Genomic DNA, 14,096 nt, shown 5'->3' on the forward strand with positions numbered 1-14,096 from the left:
TACCACACTTCACACACTTCTTGATTTTGTAGCAATTGAAAGACATATGATTTGTCTTTCCACAATGCTTAAATGCTTTGAAGTTCTTTTTAGAAGAAGATGAAACATACAAAGCTTGTGAGGTGTTCTCTTCTTTATGTGTGTGTTTCTTCTATTGTTCTTGTAAAGAGTTGACAATGCTCTCAAGTGAAGGAATTGGTTCCTTCTCTTTTAAGACCGTCATGATATTATCATATTGCAATGGAAGAGACTTAAGTAATACGGCAATTTTGTCTTCTTCTTCAATGTTGCATTCTATGTAACTTAGTTGCGTGCAAATTCTTTTTAGTCTATTGACTAAGCTAGATAAGCTTTCACCCTCTTGCATAACTAAGCTATAGAGTTGCATTTTAAGAGAAATCTTAGAGTGTTCTGATTTTGCCCCAAAATTCCTCTCAAGTATCTCCCATGCATGCTTAGCGGTAGTGGATTGGTCTAAATAGTGAACTATCTCATCCACTACACTTGTGAGAAGAATGCCCAATGCTTTTTCATCCTTAATTTGAAGTTCACGTTGTTGTGCACGTGAAGGTGGGTTATCTTCATCAATAATAGATGTGATTATGCTCCATAACCCTTTCTTCATTAGATATCCCTTTACCTTAACTTGCCAAGTGTGGAATCCTACCCCATTAAAGATAGATAGATTATCATTACCCATAGTGTATGATGGTAGGTGAATATGCAATGGCAAGAGCGGTCCTATCAAGAGACTCTCTTGATGGTGTCTTGGCCTGTTACAATAGCATACAAATGAAGCAAGTAAAATGTAGCATATAAAGTTACAAAATGCTTGTTTTGGGTTACCAAGTGCGGCAATGTATTGCCACTTCAAAGTAGAGTTGAGGCACCCTTTTCCCCCATTGTTGAAGAGTGTGGAATGATGAGAAATAAGCCTATTGCTTGCTATTTTTGCTGATTTGAAATGTCCCCCTTTGTTGAAGTAGAATCGGCCTCAAACTAGTGATGTAGATGCTCCCGATTGATGTAGTCTTTGTCAGCAAGTGTCGTAGAGTGTTGCCCACGCCTTAAGAGTGCTTAATAGAGCATAAAAATTAGATATAAGGGCCTATGTTCCACTTTTAATTTTCTGATATGAAAACAGAGAATTAATGAAGCTTAAAACTCATCAAAATGTGACTAGTAGCTAGTGACTAGTTAGCTAGTCTTGTACTATTAATGTACGGAGCTTTAGGCATCAAAGGAGCATGAAATGGGGCTGATTAGAGCAAGTAAATGGACTTTTTTTGAAGAAAACACAGTCATGGAAACTTTGTGAAGTAGAGGATAAGATAGACGAAGATAGGAGCTAGTAGAAGCCTAGTCTTGCAAGAATGAAGCAAGTGAGAGTAAGGAGCATTGAGATCAAGCTTGGGGCTGATGGAGAGCTGAAGCTTTCCATGAAAGCTTGGTGGGAAGAAGGAGAATCTCCTAGAGGATAGAGAAAGTAGGTGGTTGAATGAGCACGAATCAAGTGAAGAGCACTTCCACATTTCAAGGCCACTTGTCCACTTGCATGCCCACTTGTGAGGCTTGACTTTCTCCTCTTTTAGCTCTTCCAAAAACTTTTTAGAGAGAGTGTGTGAGAAAACCACCTAAAAGTGAATGCTAGTGTGTGCTAGTGAGCCCATGAGGGTCTTTAATGCTCTGATACCAGTTGTTGGGTTTTTAGGGTGAATACACACATGTAGCATTCATGTTGTAGACACAAAATGAGGAGAAATGAGGGAGAAATAAAATGTATATGCAAGAGGAGAACTTACACCATTGAAATGAACAAAATAATGAGTGCATAAGCAAAGCTTGTAAACTACAAGTGATGTCTAGAGCTTGTGGAGGGTGCCTTCTTATGTAGGCTCTCATAAGATGTTCTAGAGTGTTCTAGGGCTAGTTCCCACATGGCTAAGAGATGGAGTGAAGGCATGTGTTTAATCCTTACAAGAATTCCTTCTTAAACGCCAGGCGGTTTGACGTGTTTACTTTCGTGCCAAAGGATTTTATGAAGTTTTGTTAGCATACACTAATGCCCGTAATATGTTTCTTAAGTTGTCTCCTTTGTTGTTTGGTACTCAGATGACACATGTATTTCCGTGGGACCTTACCAAGGATTATCAAAGTTTAATCCGTCATAAGTGCCCGATATGGGTGGAAATCCTCGATTTCCCATGCACTTGGAGCCACTTTCTTCCTATGCTCACCTCACATTTGGGGAAAGTGATTTGTCCTCCCAACTTTGATGCCAATACAAATCGCTTTTGTGTGCTTTGGGATACAAATATTCCCACCCTTGAAGGTATTAGTGTCAATTTGGGAGACCCACTCATTGGGAAAAGCTCTTTTAAGCTCAGATGGGGGAAATTTGCGGATTCATTTTTTCGCTGTGGAGAATTTGGACATATGCAATCTAAATGTTCTGAGCCTATTTTGCAACCCCCTCCTTCACCTATCCCGCAACTTGTGGTTTCTATTGGGAGAGATTCTCTAATCCCAGATCTATCGTGCTGTTGTGGCTTCTGTGTTGTCTGATGCTTTATCTATGAATAAAGGCAAGGTCAAACCTGTTGTTTCCCCCAATCCTCAGGGTAAAGGAAATTCTGTGTCTACTCTTGAAACCAAAAACAAGGGGAAAAAGGTGGACTCAATGGATGAATCTCCCTGGGTGACTCCCAAGAAATCTGTTAAGATGCGTTTGCAGCTCTCCTCTCGTAATTATGTACCCCCTGAGGTGAAATCTGTGGGCAAACACATCTTCCCTGTAATAATAATTGCACTCTTGTGGATACATGGAATAAGGTGGTGCACTCTTACAGAGATGTCGTGGTTCATGGGACTTCTCAATCGCTTGCAGTTCTTGTTGCCTCTGAGATAGGCATGCAGAATATTATGGTTGAGTCGTGGGTTGTTGATGTTGATGTGCTTATGGGCACGTCAACCTAGTCCCTTCCTTACTTTGCCTTTGTACATATCTCTTGAATGCATAGTTGTGTTAAATGCATTTCATATAATGTGCATGGATTATGTAACCTTGAAAAATGGAGATTAACCTAGCACTATGTACATACATGTAAGGTAGACATTGTGGTTTTGCAAGAGCATAGTCAGCATGAATATGCTGGGCAATGCTCGTATTTTGCAGGATATTGGATAGCATATGTTGGTTTGTCAGGTTTTTTAGTTGTTTTGATTATGGTTAGGCATGAGTTGCAGCCAGTTCTGGTGTGTAATGATCTAGAGGGTCATTGAATGGTGGTCCAATGTACGATCAATGGCTAGATTTATGAATTTGGTGGTGTATATGCGTATATAACCTCGGGACAACGAGCTGCTTTGTGGCGTGAGATATCTTCTTATCCATGGCTTTCCAATGCCCTGCTTTGTGGCGATTTTAACAATGCACCCGCTTTATTGGATAACACCACAAGGTTGGCAAGCTTGGCCAGATCTTGTTGCATGCACACAGATGTTGGATTTGTGGACCCTCTTGCATACCAATGTTTCAGGGTACACATTTCAACATAATGCTTTTTCTTGCAAGATTAGATCCGTGGTATGTCCTCGACATGCAAAAATTTGATGAGTTTGTATGAAAAATGCACATAGACCATTCTTTGCTTTTATCTGATCATACTCCTGTTGTGATGTTGTTGCACTATGTGCAACTACACTCTGATCAACAATTCTTATCTTTCACATGAAGCATTCCACGAGATGATTTATGATGTTATTCCCCTTTATTTGCCCAAATGTATCTTGATCTTGATGTTGCTTGGGTGCGCTTTGTTGTACATGTGCAGAGTGTAATTCAGGACTATGGAAAGCAGTACATGTTTCAATTACATGGTGATGTTGAGGATGCCAAACATATGTATCAACAACTCCAACTCTTAGCTGACACACATTTGTTGTTGGAAAGTGAATTGATAGCTCTTTTGCAGGCTCGGATGTGTTTGCAGCATCATGATAAACAAAAATTGGTTAAATGACAGATTCGTGCTCACCGACATTTATGGACAAGGGATGTGCCTCAAAACAATTTTTTAAGCACTTGCATCATTCAAGGGCTTCTCAAACTATTAAGTGGGCTATATTCCGACCTGGAGCCTGGACAACCTCAAAGCGCTAGCTTGAAGATGCCATGGTGTCACATTTTAGGAATGTTTTCGCCACCCCCCTTGCGGCATCTGCTGAAATTATAAATGCACGCAAAAAAAATTTATCTACACTGCATTCAATTCTCTTGCCTCATGATGCTTTGGCCATGGAGACGGATTTTACAGAAAATGAATTGCACTCGGCATTGCTTGCTCTAGGAAGATGGCATTCACCAAGCTGGGACGGGCTCACTGTGGAATTTTTTAGCTCCTTTTGGGAGCCTTTGAAAGAAACTTTGCTTTACATGATGAAAATTGCACGGGTGAAACAGTGTTTGCCGATGTCTTGGAAAGAGGGTTTGCTGAAATTATTGCCCAAACAAGCGCTTTGTGAGCAGTTCTCGCATTGGCGGTTGATAACTCTTATGCCGGTTATATATAAAATCCTGGATAAAATCATTTTGAACCGTATCAAGGAACCTCTTATGGTTGGGATCCATTCCATGTATGGCTTTATTCCTCGTCGCCAAATTTTGGATAATCGTATTGATTGGAATGGAATATGCAAAGTATACCGAGCAGGATGTTCATGTGATGCAGGTAGACATTGAAAGGCTTTCGATACGGTACAATGGAATTTCATTGCTGCCATGATGTGGGCCCTTGGATTTGATCCTAAGATGGTCAATGTGGTTTACTTCTTGTATGCTCACAGTATATCTTCAGGCCTCCTTGATGGGGAGCTGAACCTTGGCCTCTTGGATGCTTTGTGAGACAGGGTTGCCCGCTTAGCGCCTTGTTGTATGCCATTGCCACTCACCCCTTGTTATTGCATTTGGATCATTTGACTTCGCTCGGTCGTCTTCATGGGATGAAATTATCTAATGGGAAAGACTTTGCAGGGCAAGCCTATGTTGATGATTCGTTGTTGATGCCCACAATAACCAGGATGATGTGCGTGAAATTATGCAAGCATTGGATACATTTGGCTTGGTTGCAGGCCTTAAGGTTAACTTTCACAACTCCAAACTCTTGCCTCTGGATTTTTGTGACTGGCATCGTCTTCTATGGCTTGGAGAGATTCTTGATCCGCATGTGGTGGTCAGGCACTTAAAATACCCTATCATCCGGCAAGTAACTAATACACAGCAAATTGATTGGGCCATGCAATGATTGAATGTCAAATTGCACTATTGGAAACTGTCTACATGGCCTCTACATGTTTGACTTTGTATTGTGCAAAGTATCATGATGGTTTATGTTCAATTTTACTTGTCATTGTTGCATTGGCCTCGCTCTCGTCTCCCATTGCTTATGTCTAATATTGTATTTCACTTGTGGCACACTAGTTCTCATAAGAAAGGCCTCTGTTTGTTAGCAATGGAGAAACTTTGCACTCTGAAGCGTCTTGGGGGGCTGAATATTTTGGACCTTTGACGACATGCATTGGCAAGGAAGGCAATGTTATTGCCTACTCTTGTGCGGCAATCTCATCCATGGATAGTTATGGTTGTTGATCTATATCGGCACGTTACCACTCCCACTTTTGGTCGTTGGCATACTTCCCTTTGGGAGATTGTGTTTGGCAAGATGGATGATTATGTTCCTAGTTTCTTATTCACCTCTGGCTTTCTCTCTGCTTGGAAAGATGTTACGGATCGTCTCTTTTGGCATAGCAGGCAGCAAGCATATGGAAATTCGTTGCGTTTGGAAAGCATTCACTAGAGTAAGGTGCTCTCTATTACCCTGGTTGATCAATCACCTCGTCCAGCCTACTTCCTCTCTGGTCATGGCATAGGCACAGTGGATGATGTGGTGGATTCATCTGAGAATTTGCTTACTTTTTCTCAGGCAATGGCACACTTTGGGTCGGGCATGCATTATCATCATATTTGGAGCCTACTTCACTACATGTTGGCTGATTTCCTCCTTATTCCACGGCTAACAGGTGGTTGTCATATGCAGGATTGAATCTATGGGACACTCATGTGGATGCAATTTCTGCCTGACATATCTATGGGACACTCACGGCTAACACGTGGTTGTCGTATGCAGGATTGAATCTATGGGACACTCATGTGGATGCAATTTCTGCCCGACATATCTATGGGACACTCACGGCTAACAGGTGGTTGTCGTATGCAGGATTGAATCTATGGGACACTCATGTGGATGCAATTTCTGCCCGACATATCTATGCTTCCCTTGTGAAAGACTCTTGGCTGGCTGATCACTATAATGTGCTCTAGAAAATCTGAAAGATGGTGAGTGTCATAATAATCAATATCTAATTCTCCTAAATGATTTTCTCATGTTAAACTGATCATTTAATATGGGGAAGTGCCAGGGGAGAAAAAGCTAGAATATTGGTTAAGTTAGCAGATTGGCCACAGTAGGGATCCAAAGGAGGGAAAATAGGGATCCAAAGGGGGGGGCATCTGCAAAAGAGCTATGTGCACCAATGGGCTTCAAAGACCCTAAGGTTCAGCCCATTAAGACTTCCAAAATGCTAAGATTCCAAAATTCAAAGGTTGAGTCCAAAGGTCAAACATTAGGGAAATTGGATGCTTTGTGTGTGCCCCAAAAGTCTTCATCCATCCCTACATAGGAGGGGGCAAGCCTTGCAAGTAGGGGATGAGAGAGAAAATCACACACACACACACACAAGCTCCCTTTACACAAAGAGAATGAGGGACACATGTCAGCTCCCTAGCCCAGATGCCCACAAGGTGTATTCAAATCCTATTGGATGGCCTTGGAGGTGGACCAATGAGAATTAGGCTAGAGTAAATCTAGTTTAATTAATTTAAAAACACTTAATATTAGAACCAATGGGAATTAAGCTCTCTAGAAGACTATTGGACAGTCTCCCAAGGGGTCCAATGAGCATTCAGCAGCCCAATCGCTTGCTTGATTCCTATTGGCCAGGAGGCAAAGGGTCCAATGAGAGTTTAGTTGCATTACCCAAAGCTCTCACAAAAGGGTGTCAGAAGGCTATCACTTATGCTGCTTAATTACCATTGGCTAAGCCAGGGGAGGTCCAATAGGATGCTAGCAAGAGCAAATAGCAAGAGGGGTTGACCAAGAGAGACAGGGGGCTGATTTTGAAAGGCATTATCACCTACACACTCACACTAGCTCATGTGTGGAGTAAGAAGACTCTCTCTCCTTCTCAAGCTTTAATGGAAATCTTATCACCTACTCCAAGCTTGTGAGAAGGAAGGCCTACAACAACAACTCTTGGCTTTGTGATGCAAATACAACCAAGAGCCAAGCTTCAATGCATGCTCATCTCCTCTACCATGCTAATTACTAAGCTAAGCTATGCTAATATGAGTTATGTGAGGAAATGTACATCTTTCTTGTAAGAATACTCCTTCTTCCTCTCAATCTACTCTCATACACTGCTAGCTCTCACCATCTTCAAAGGTGTGTGAGGTCTGGGGTCTGAGACCATGAGGGAATTGATGTTGTGTTTGATAAGTGTTTTTCTTAGTGCATGAAGTTTCCATCTTCATTGCACTAGCTTGTATTGAAGGAACACAAAGAATTGTATTGTAAAATGTCTCTCTTGATGGGAGAAACCACAATATAAAGCCTTTTGGAGGGGGGACCGGCTCCATTCAAATACGGTCCTCAACTGTTGTCAATTGCTTAATTTCTCTCTCTTTTGAAGTATTGTTCATGCTATCTAACTAGGTGTTATGCTTTTTGTTGCTCTCTCCACCCAAGCACTCTTGTTATTCTCATTAGGAAGCTATTCTAATGAAATGCTCACTATGTTCATGCTATTTTTCCACTACACACAAGTTACTAGACCATTAAATGTTACAGTGGAGACATGCTTTCGCTACGATTTGGAAGTCTCGCTTGCCTTTTAAGGAGCGTCTATTTCTTTGGTGTTGTTTGTTGGGAGTTTATCTGGTTGTAACTCTCCTTGCGGCCCACCACATTAGCTCATCTCGTTGTGTTAGCTGCTCTGCTGCTGATGAGAATGTCAGACATCTGCTTTGGGATTGACGATGCACCATGACTTTCCTTCGATGTGTTTCTACTTGTATGCATCTTCAATATCCCTCGGTGGTTTTCCACAAACATTTCTGGCTTTTTGGCATTTTTCCGACTTCCCTCCAACGTTTTGCCATCTTCTTCTCTTGGGTCAGATTTTGGTTGATGTGGTCCCTCTGGCACCATCACAATCTCCTATGTTTCATCGACATGAGGCGGATCCATTTCCATCATTCAAGATTTCGTTGAGGAAATCCTTACATTTTTCCTTCAACACTGGGGACAAATCCATGGAAATCTTGCAACTTTTCTTTTAGTGATTTTACATCGCAGAACACAATTGTGTTCTTCCCCTTGTATTTGATCTTTTTGGTGGGTTTTCCTCGCTTTGAGGTTTCCCACTTGTAAATTAATCAAATCATATTTACAAAAAAATGTGTGTGTGTGTGTGTGTGTGCGTGTGTGTGTGTGTAGCTGTTTGACCATAAATAATATGACATAATTGAACTTTTTACATTCAAAAGACAACTGGCTTTAAAAAAAGGAAAATGATAATTACAAAAACAACTCAGTTTTAGAATTTTTTGTACAATGTTTGTAAGAATGAGGCCTCATTCCAGTATACAAATAACATAAGAACTTCCCGAGTAGTAAGTGAATGTGTAATCCAGTGTAGGACAGCTTGCCAAAGCTAAAGAAAACCTTCCAAGACAAGATAGAGTCCTTACCTGCATCCATCCAAACAAGACAATAGATATGTTAGTCTTGGATGTGTTTTACAGGTATCAATGGACTATACCAGTTGTTATCCATGTCCATCTTACGAACTTTTTTCAACTTTTTACAAGCTAAGTCCATAGTAACTGTTTTTTCAAAAAAGAACCCAAAAATTTCCGATTTATAGAAGAATTTTACATCATTCTGATTAGAAGGCCATCACCCCTTCTAATCTAAGTGTCAGAATCCCCCCCTCTCTTATTATCACAGTTCATCATTTAATGAAAGCACCAATTAGTGCAGTAGGTTTTCTTTAGTAAATGTAAAAATTTGTTTAATAGTTCCAATCCAACCTTGGGCTAGTTCAATGTTTGTTTTTAAGTTGGGCAAAGTTTAGGCCCACCATGTTATTAGAACTCACCAGTTTTGTAAGTGACCTACCTTATACATCCTTATGGCCAACCCAAGTGGCAAGAAGCCCTTGTTGAATCAAATTAAGAACATGAGTCTTCCCTCTTTTTTTAAAAAAAAATATGCTATACAGTATGCAATTCCTTATGTGAATAAAAGAAGGAGATCCTTGTAGTACTTTTATCATGACGGTTTTAGCCATTCAACTAGTAACCAAAAGAAGTGGGGCCAAAAAAGAACCATCTAACACCCGTAAGCAGCAGGTTCAAGCCCTACTTTCATTGTAATTTACAAAACCATAGTGCCTATGTAAACTCAAAAGGCATTAAATCAACCAAAATTTGGGAACGGTCACATAAGCCGTAATGGAATGCAGTCATGGCGACATCCCATACCATAGTGATGGAATGAAGTCATGGCGACATCCCATATCATAGTGATGGATATAGCATTGTGCAATTGTAAACCCTCTTTATTTGTTCAAAAAACCTTCCTAAGCAACAGTCGACAGTATCCCAAAAAAAAACCAAGTACCAAAAGGGAGCAATAACTGCTAGTGAGTCAGCAAAAAAACATAAAGTATTGCCTTTTTACCCTAGTTATAAAGCCATGTTCAAAAATAGTAATAGCATGCCACCAGTCCCAAAACCTATTCACTACCAGTGTGCAGAGGGTGGAACAACACCCCCTATTTCAAGCTCTCCATCAATAGAATAACATAAGGTTTAACCAGTCATAGAGCAATAATCATGCAACAAGACACTAGTTAGCCTACCAACCTGCAATCAAATTAGTAAGCACCAAGAAAATGTATGTTTGTATCGGTTGTTGGGTTTTCAAGCCCTTGTTGTCATAACCCATGGGAAACGGTTCTTCTACAACATGCAAATTAAGTTCAGTGTGCATGGCAAGTTTGTGGTTATATATATGTAATAGGCTTTAATCAAAATATAGAGTGAGTTTTCTTTTGTGCTGAGTATCGAATCTCTCTCCCTCTCTCGCTCTTGTTCTCTGCACATCATCCTTCTCACCATGGCACCTCTTAGGTGGAACCCTCCATAGCCATTGCACCCATCATATGGTATCAGAGCACCCAGGCAACGAGTCCTAGGCAGGCTAGAAGACCTTGGCGCTAAGCAGGTGAATTCACAGTAGCATCTTGAAACGCTGCCCCTGACAAGGTAAAGATCGTCGCAGGCAAGGCAGCAGATTCTCAAAATTCACGCAAAAGGAAGCATCTCAAGACGCAGTCAGGAGGTTGGCATATCAAAACACACGTGTGGAGGTTGTAGCAGGGCGTGCTCACTATGGTGGTGTAGACAGCATCTCAAAATGCCCTATTTGTGGCAGTTTTGTATTATGCAAAGTAGGAAATTTTGTGAACATCTCAAAAGGCTGCCAACACTAGTTTCATCAATTAAAGACATTGAAGGTTGGGCAATTTTTGAGCCTATCAAAAGGGTAATGTATGTAGCTAGTTGGTGTTTTTTGAACATCTCAAAACGCTCAGAAGTTAAGCCAAATGGGCCTGTCAACAAAGGTATTTCAAAACCTCCTTTGGCAAAGGTTGATAGTGTTTCAAAAGCCATCTCATGGGGATTTGTCTTATGCTTTATGGCTTCAAAGGGGTTCACCAAGAGGTGATATAACAATAGAGACTAATCCGATGAGACAAGTTGTTCTCACAAAAGGTGATATGATCAATGAAAAGCATTTGGTACATCAACAAATGCAACACATGAAGATATTCTTTGAGATTGCAGTACAAGTTTTCAAAACCATTTTTTCCACTTTTAGTATCCTAGATTTGTCAGACTTTGTTTATTGCCAAAACAACCATACACTTTTGAGTCAAAGCCTTATTTCAACCTTTAATTTGTCGGTTATTTCCATGCAGTCAAAATTTTGTACAGGGTTATAGACACTGCCACATAACAAGTGGTAAAACCACCCTTTTGTTGTTTGGTCGGGTTCTGGTATGTCTCACGCTGATGATTGTTTGAGGGAAGTACACACACACCTATGTTATAGTCAAGGGGGGGGGGGGGGGGGGGGGGGCTTCTACTCATGGTTTTAGGTGATTGGACTCTGCCATGGTCTGTATCAAGTCCATAGTCAGTGGTTTGGGCTTGAGGGGGGGGTTGTTGGGTTTTCAAGCCCTTGTGGTCATAACCCATGGGAAACGGTTCTTCTACAGCATGCAAATTAAGTTCAGTGTGCATGGCAAGTTTGTGGTTATATATATGTGATAGGCTTTAATCAAAATATAGCGTGAGTTTTCTTTTGTGCTGAGTATCGAATCTCTCTCCCTTTCTCGCTCTTGTTCTTTGCACATCACCCTTCTCGCCATGGCACCGGTTACTAGGGCAAAAATCCATAAGCAAACCAGTGGTCAAACCATCGAATAGTAGTTAGTAGGTAGATTTCCATTTTGATAGAAAAACCACGGTTTAATAGCGACAGTATGTAGTAAGCTATACCAAAATGAACCATCAAAAATAACACGACACAGAGAACCCCAATACTGGGATTAAATCCTTGTAGGAAAACACAACCATAGTTTCCTACTATACTATGTAAAAAATCCTCTCAAAGTGACATGCCTACGCAGCATAAACATATTGCCCTAAAGCAAGTGAAAATAACCATAAAATAAAAGTTGTCGACCTGTGTTACTTGAGTTGAGAGCTCCATGCTTTGATGCAGTAGAGATACAGACACGCAGTCACTTTCTTTATGCAAAAAAACAGAGTACAAACAAAGCTAAGTGAGGGGTAGAGATGCGTCCTCACCTTTTAAATAGAGGAAGGAGGGAGTTCGCCATAACTGCATAGCGTGCAGATTTCCATGAGAGGAGAGTTATCCAGTTGAGATGGTGATGCTGCCTGCAAGGTGCAATGAAGAGGCAACCTAGGTGCTTTCACGGCCGGGTTTTACCCGAGGTAATACCATGATGTAGTCACTCATGTAATGAGAACGGCTATGTCCCAATGTAGTGACCATAGGTGGTGGGTTTCAGTAGAATCCTAGGAGCTAAGTAAGCTTGGGATTACATACTAGGTAGGTGGTACAGTGTGTGTGTGTGTGTGTGTGTGTGTGTGTGTGTGTGTGTGTGTGTGTGTGTGTGTGTGTGTGTGTGCCATTTAGCCAAGGCAGAAAAAATTCACCACCACAACAAGTTTTTAGTAATTCCGAAGGGCCAAGTCCTATAGTGGAGACCCAACAAACTGAAGTTTTAGGGGGTGAGTGACAAATAAGTTAGGAGTTTTAAAGTACTATAGTGTGTGTGTGTGTGTGTGTGTGTGTGTGTGTGTGTGTGTGTGTGTGTGTGTGAGAGAGAGAGAGAGAGAGAGAGAACATAATTTTTAACAGCATAGGAACATTCCACCGGAGCATTTCACCAACCAAAACATGTCTTGCTCCAACCAACTAAGGTTCATGAGAAGCCCGTTTTTTGGCAAGCCATGGTTTTGATAGCATGGCACAGTAGTAGTAAGCTAGTAGAAATCTGGTACATTGTCATTGGTTGATGAGCAGGGAGATATGGGCAGCTTGGATTTATTAAAAGGTGTGTGAAGGATGACTCAATCACAACCGGTCGGCTAAAAGCACTCTATGCGCTCATTGAGAGAGAGAGAGAGAGAGAGAGAGAGAGAGAGAGAGAGAGAGAGAGAGAGAGAGAGAGAGAGAGAGAGAGAGAGAGAGACCCAGCAAGTCTTCAACTCAAAAAAAAATGAGAAGGGACAAAAATAAGGTGGAAAAAGAGATATCAAAGATTTAGTCGATGAGTTTTGATATCAATATCTAATATGAGAGAGAGAGAGAGAGAGAGAGAGACATTAGGAGAAACTTGGACTCAATTTTGGGCCCTGTAAGAAACGCCAACTCAGCATAGAGAGAGGTAATTATGAAAAATGCAAAAGTTCTTTTTTGGAATTCTATTTCTCATATTACATACGTACAAGTTTGCTCAATCACTTAAATGCATGCTCATACAAAATGCTTTTTGAGAGCCCAACTTAAGTGTACACAAAAATCCATGTCTGTGAATCTTAATGAGTGATGTGATGTGCGATGAGAGAAAACACATAAGAGTTGTTTTCAAAATACAAAAATAATGCCATGGATGCATCCGGAACGTCCAAAAACCTTAGGATAGCTCTTTAAAACGCTGAAATCTGACGTCTCTAGCTCAAGATATGGCATTTTTAAGCATAGGGCCTCATGGGGTCAGTACCAAGCGAATCAAGGCCCTTGATTCGCTTGGTACTGACCCCATGAGGCCCTATGCTTAAAAATGCCATATCTTGAGCTAGAGACGTCAGATTTCAGCGTTTTAAAGAGCTATCCTAAGGTTTTTGGACGTTCCGGATGCATCTATGGGCTTTAAAAATGCGATATCTTAATCCTAGGGCCTCATGAGGTCAGAACCAAGCGAATAGAGGTACCAGAGACCCCTCAAGAGCCTCTATTCGCTTGGTTTTGACTCCTTCATAGTTTTAAATAGTACCTATCAATCACTATCAAGTACGATTTGTTCAAATTTAAATTGCGAGTACTTCATAAAAAGGTGATTGATACTTATGCGAGATGCACAAGTACAAGTACTTTACTTTATAGGATAGCAACAGCGGGTCATAAAAAGACGTTCGGCGCTTCTGCAAGATGTCATTATCAAGCGCCTGCTTTTCTGATGATAGTGACAATTCCACCAAAATGGTTTTCATGGATATTTTCAAAATGAGAAAAAAGGTTTTTTGAACGTAACGTTAGCCTTCTTCCTATTGGCTAAGGAGCATTCTCTCACTAGAGCTAAAAGGCCCGAAAATG

At 40.9% G+C, this 14,096-nt stretch overlaps 1 pseudogene; it reads left to right on the forward strand.

Moving 5' to 3' along the window:
* The first annotated feature begins 4,174 nt into the window (after nucleotides 1-4,174).
* Nucleotides 4,175-14,096, forward strand: part of LOC147453885 (uncharacterized) — a 30,205-nt pseudogene continuing 20,283 nt past the window's right edge.

Source organism: Adiantum capillus-veneris, chromosome 7 (assembly GCF_014529385.1).
Source record: "Adiantum capillus-veneris isolate H3 chromosome 7, ASM1452938v2, whole genome shotgun sequence".
Lineage (NCBI taxonomy): Eukaryota > Viridiplantae > Streptophyta > Polypodiopsida > Polypodiales > Pteridaceae > Adiantum > Adiantum capillus-veneris.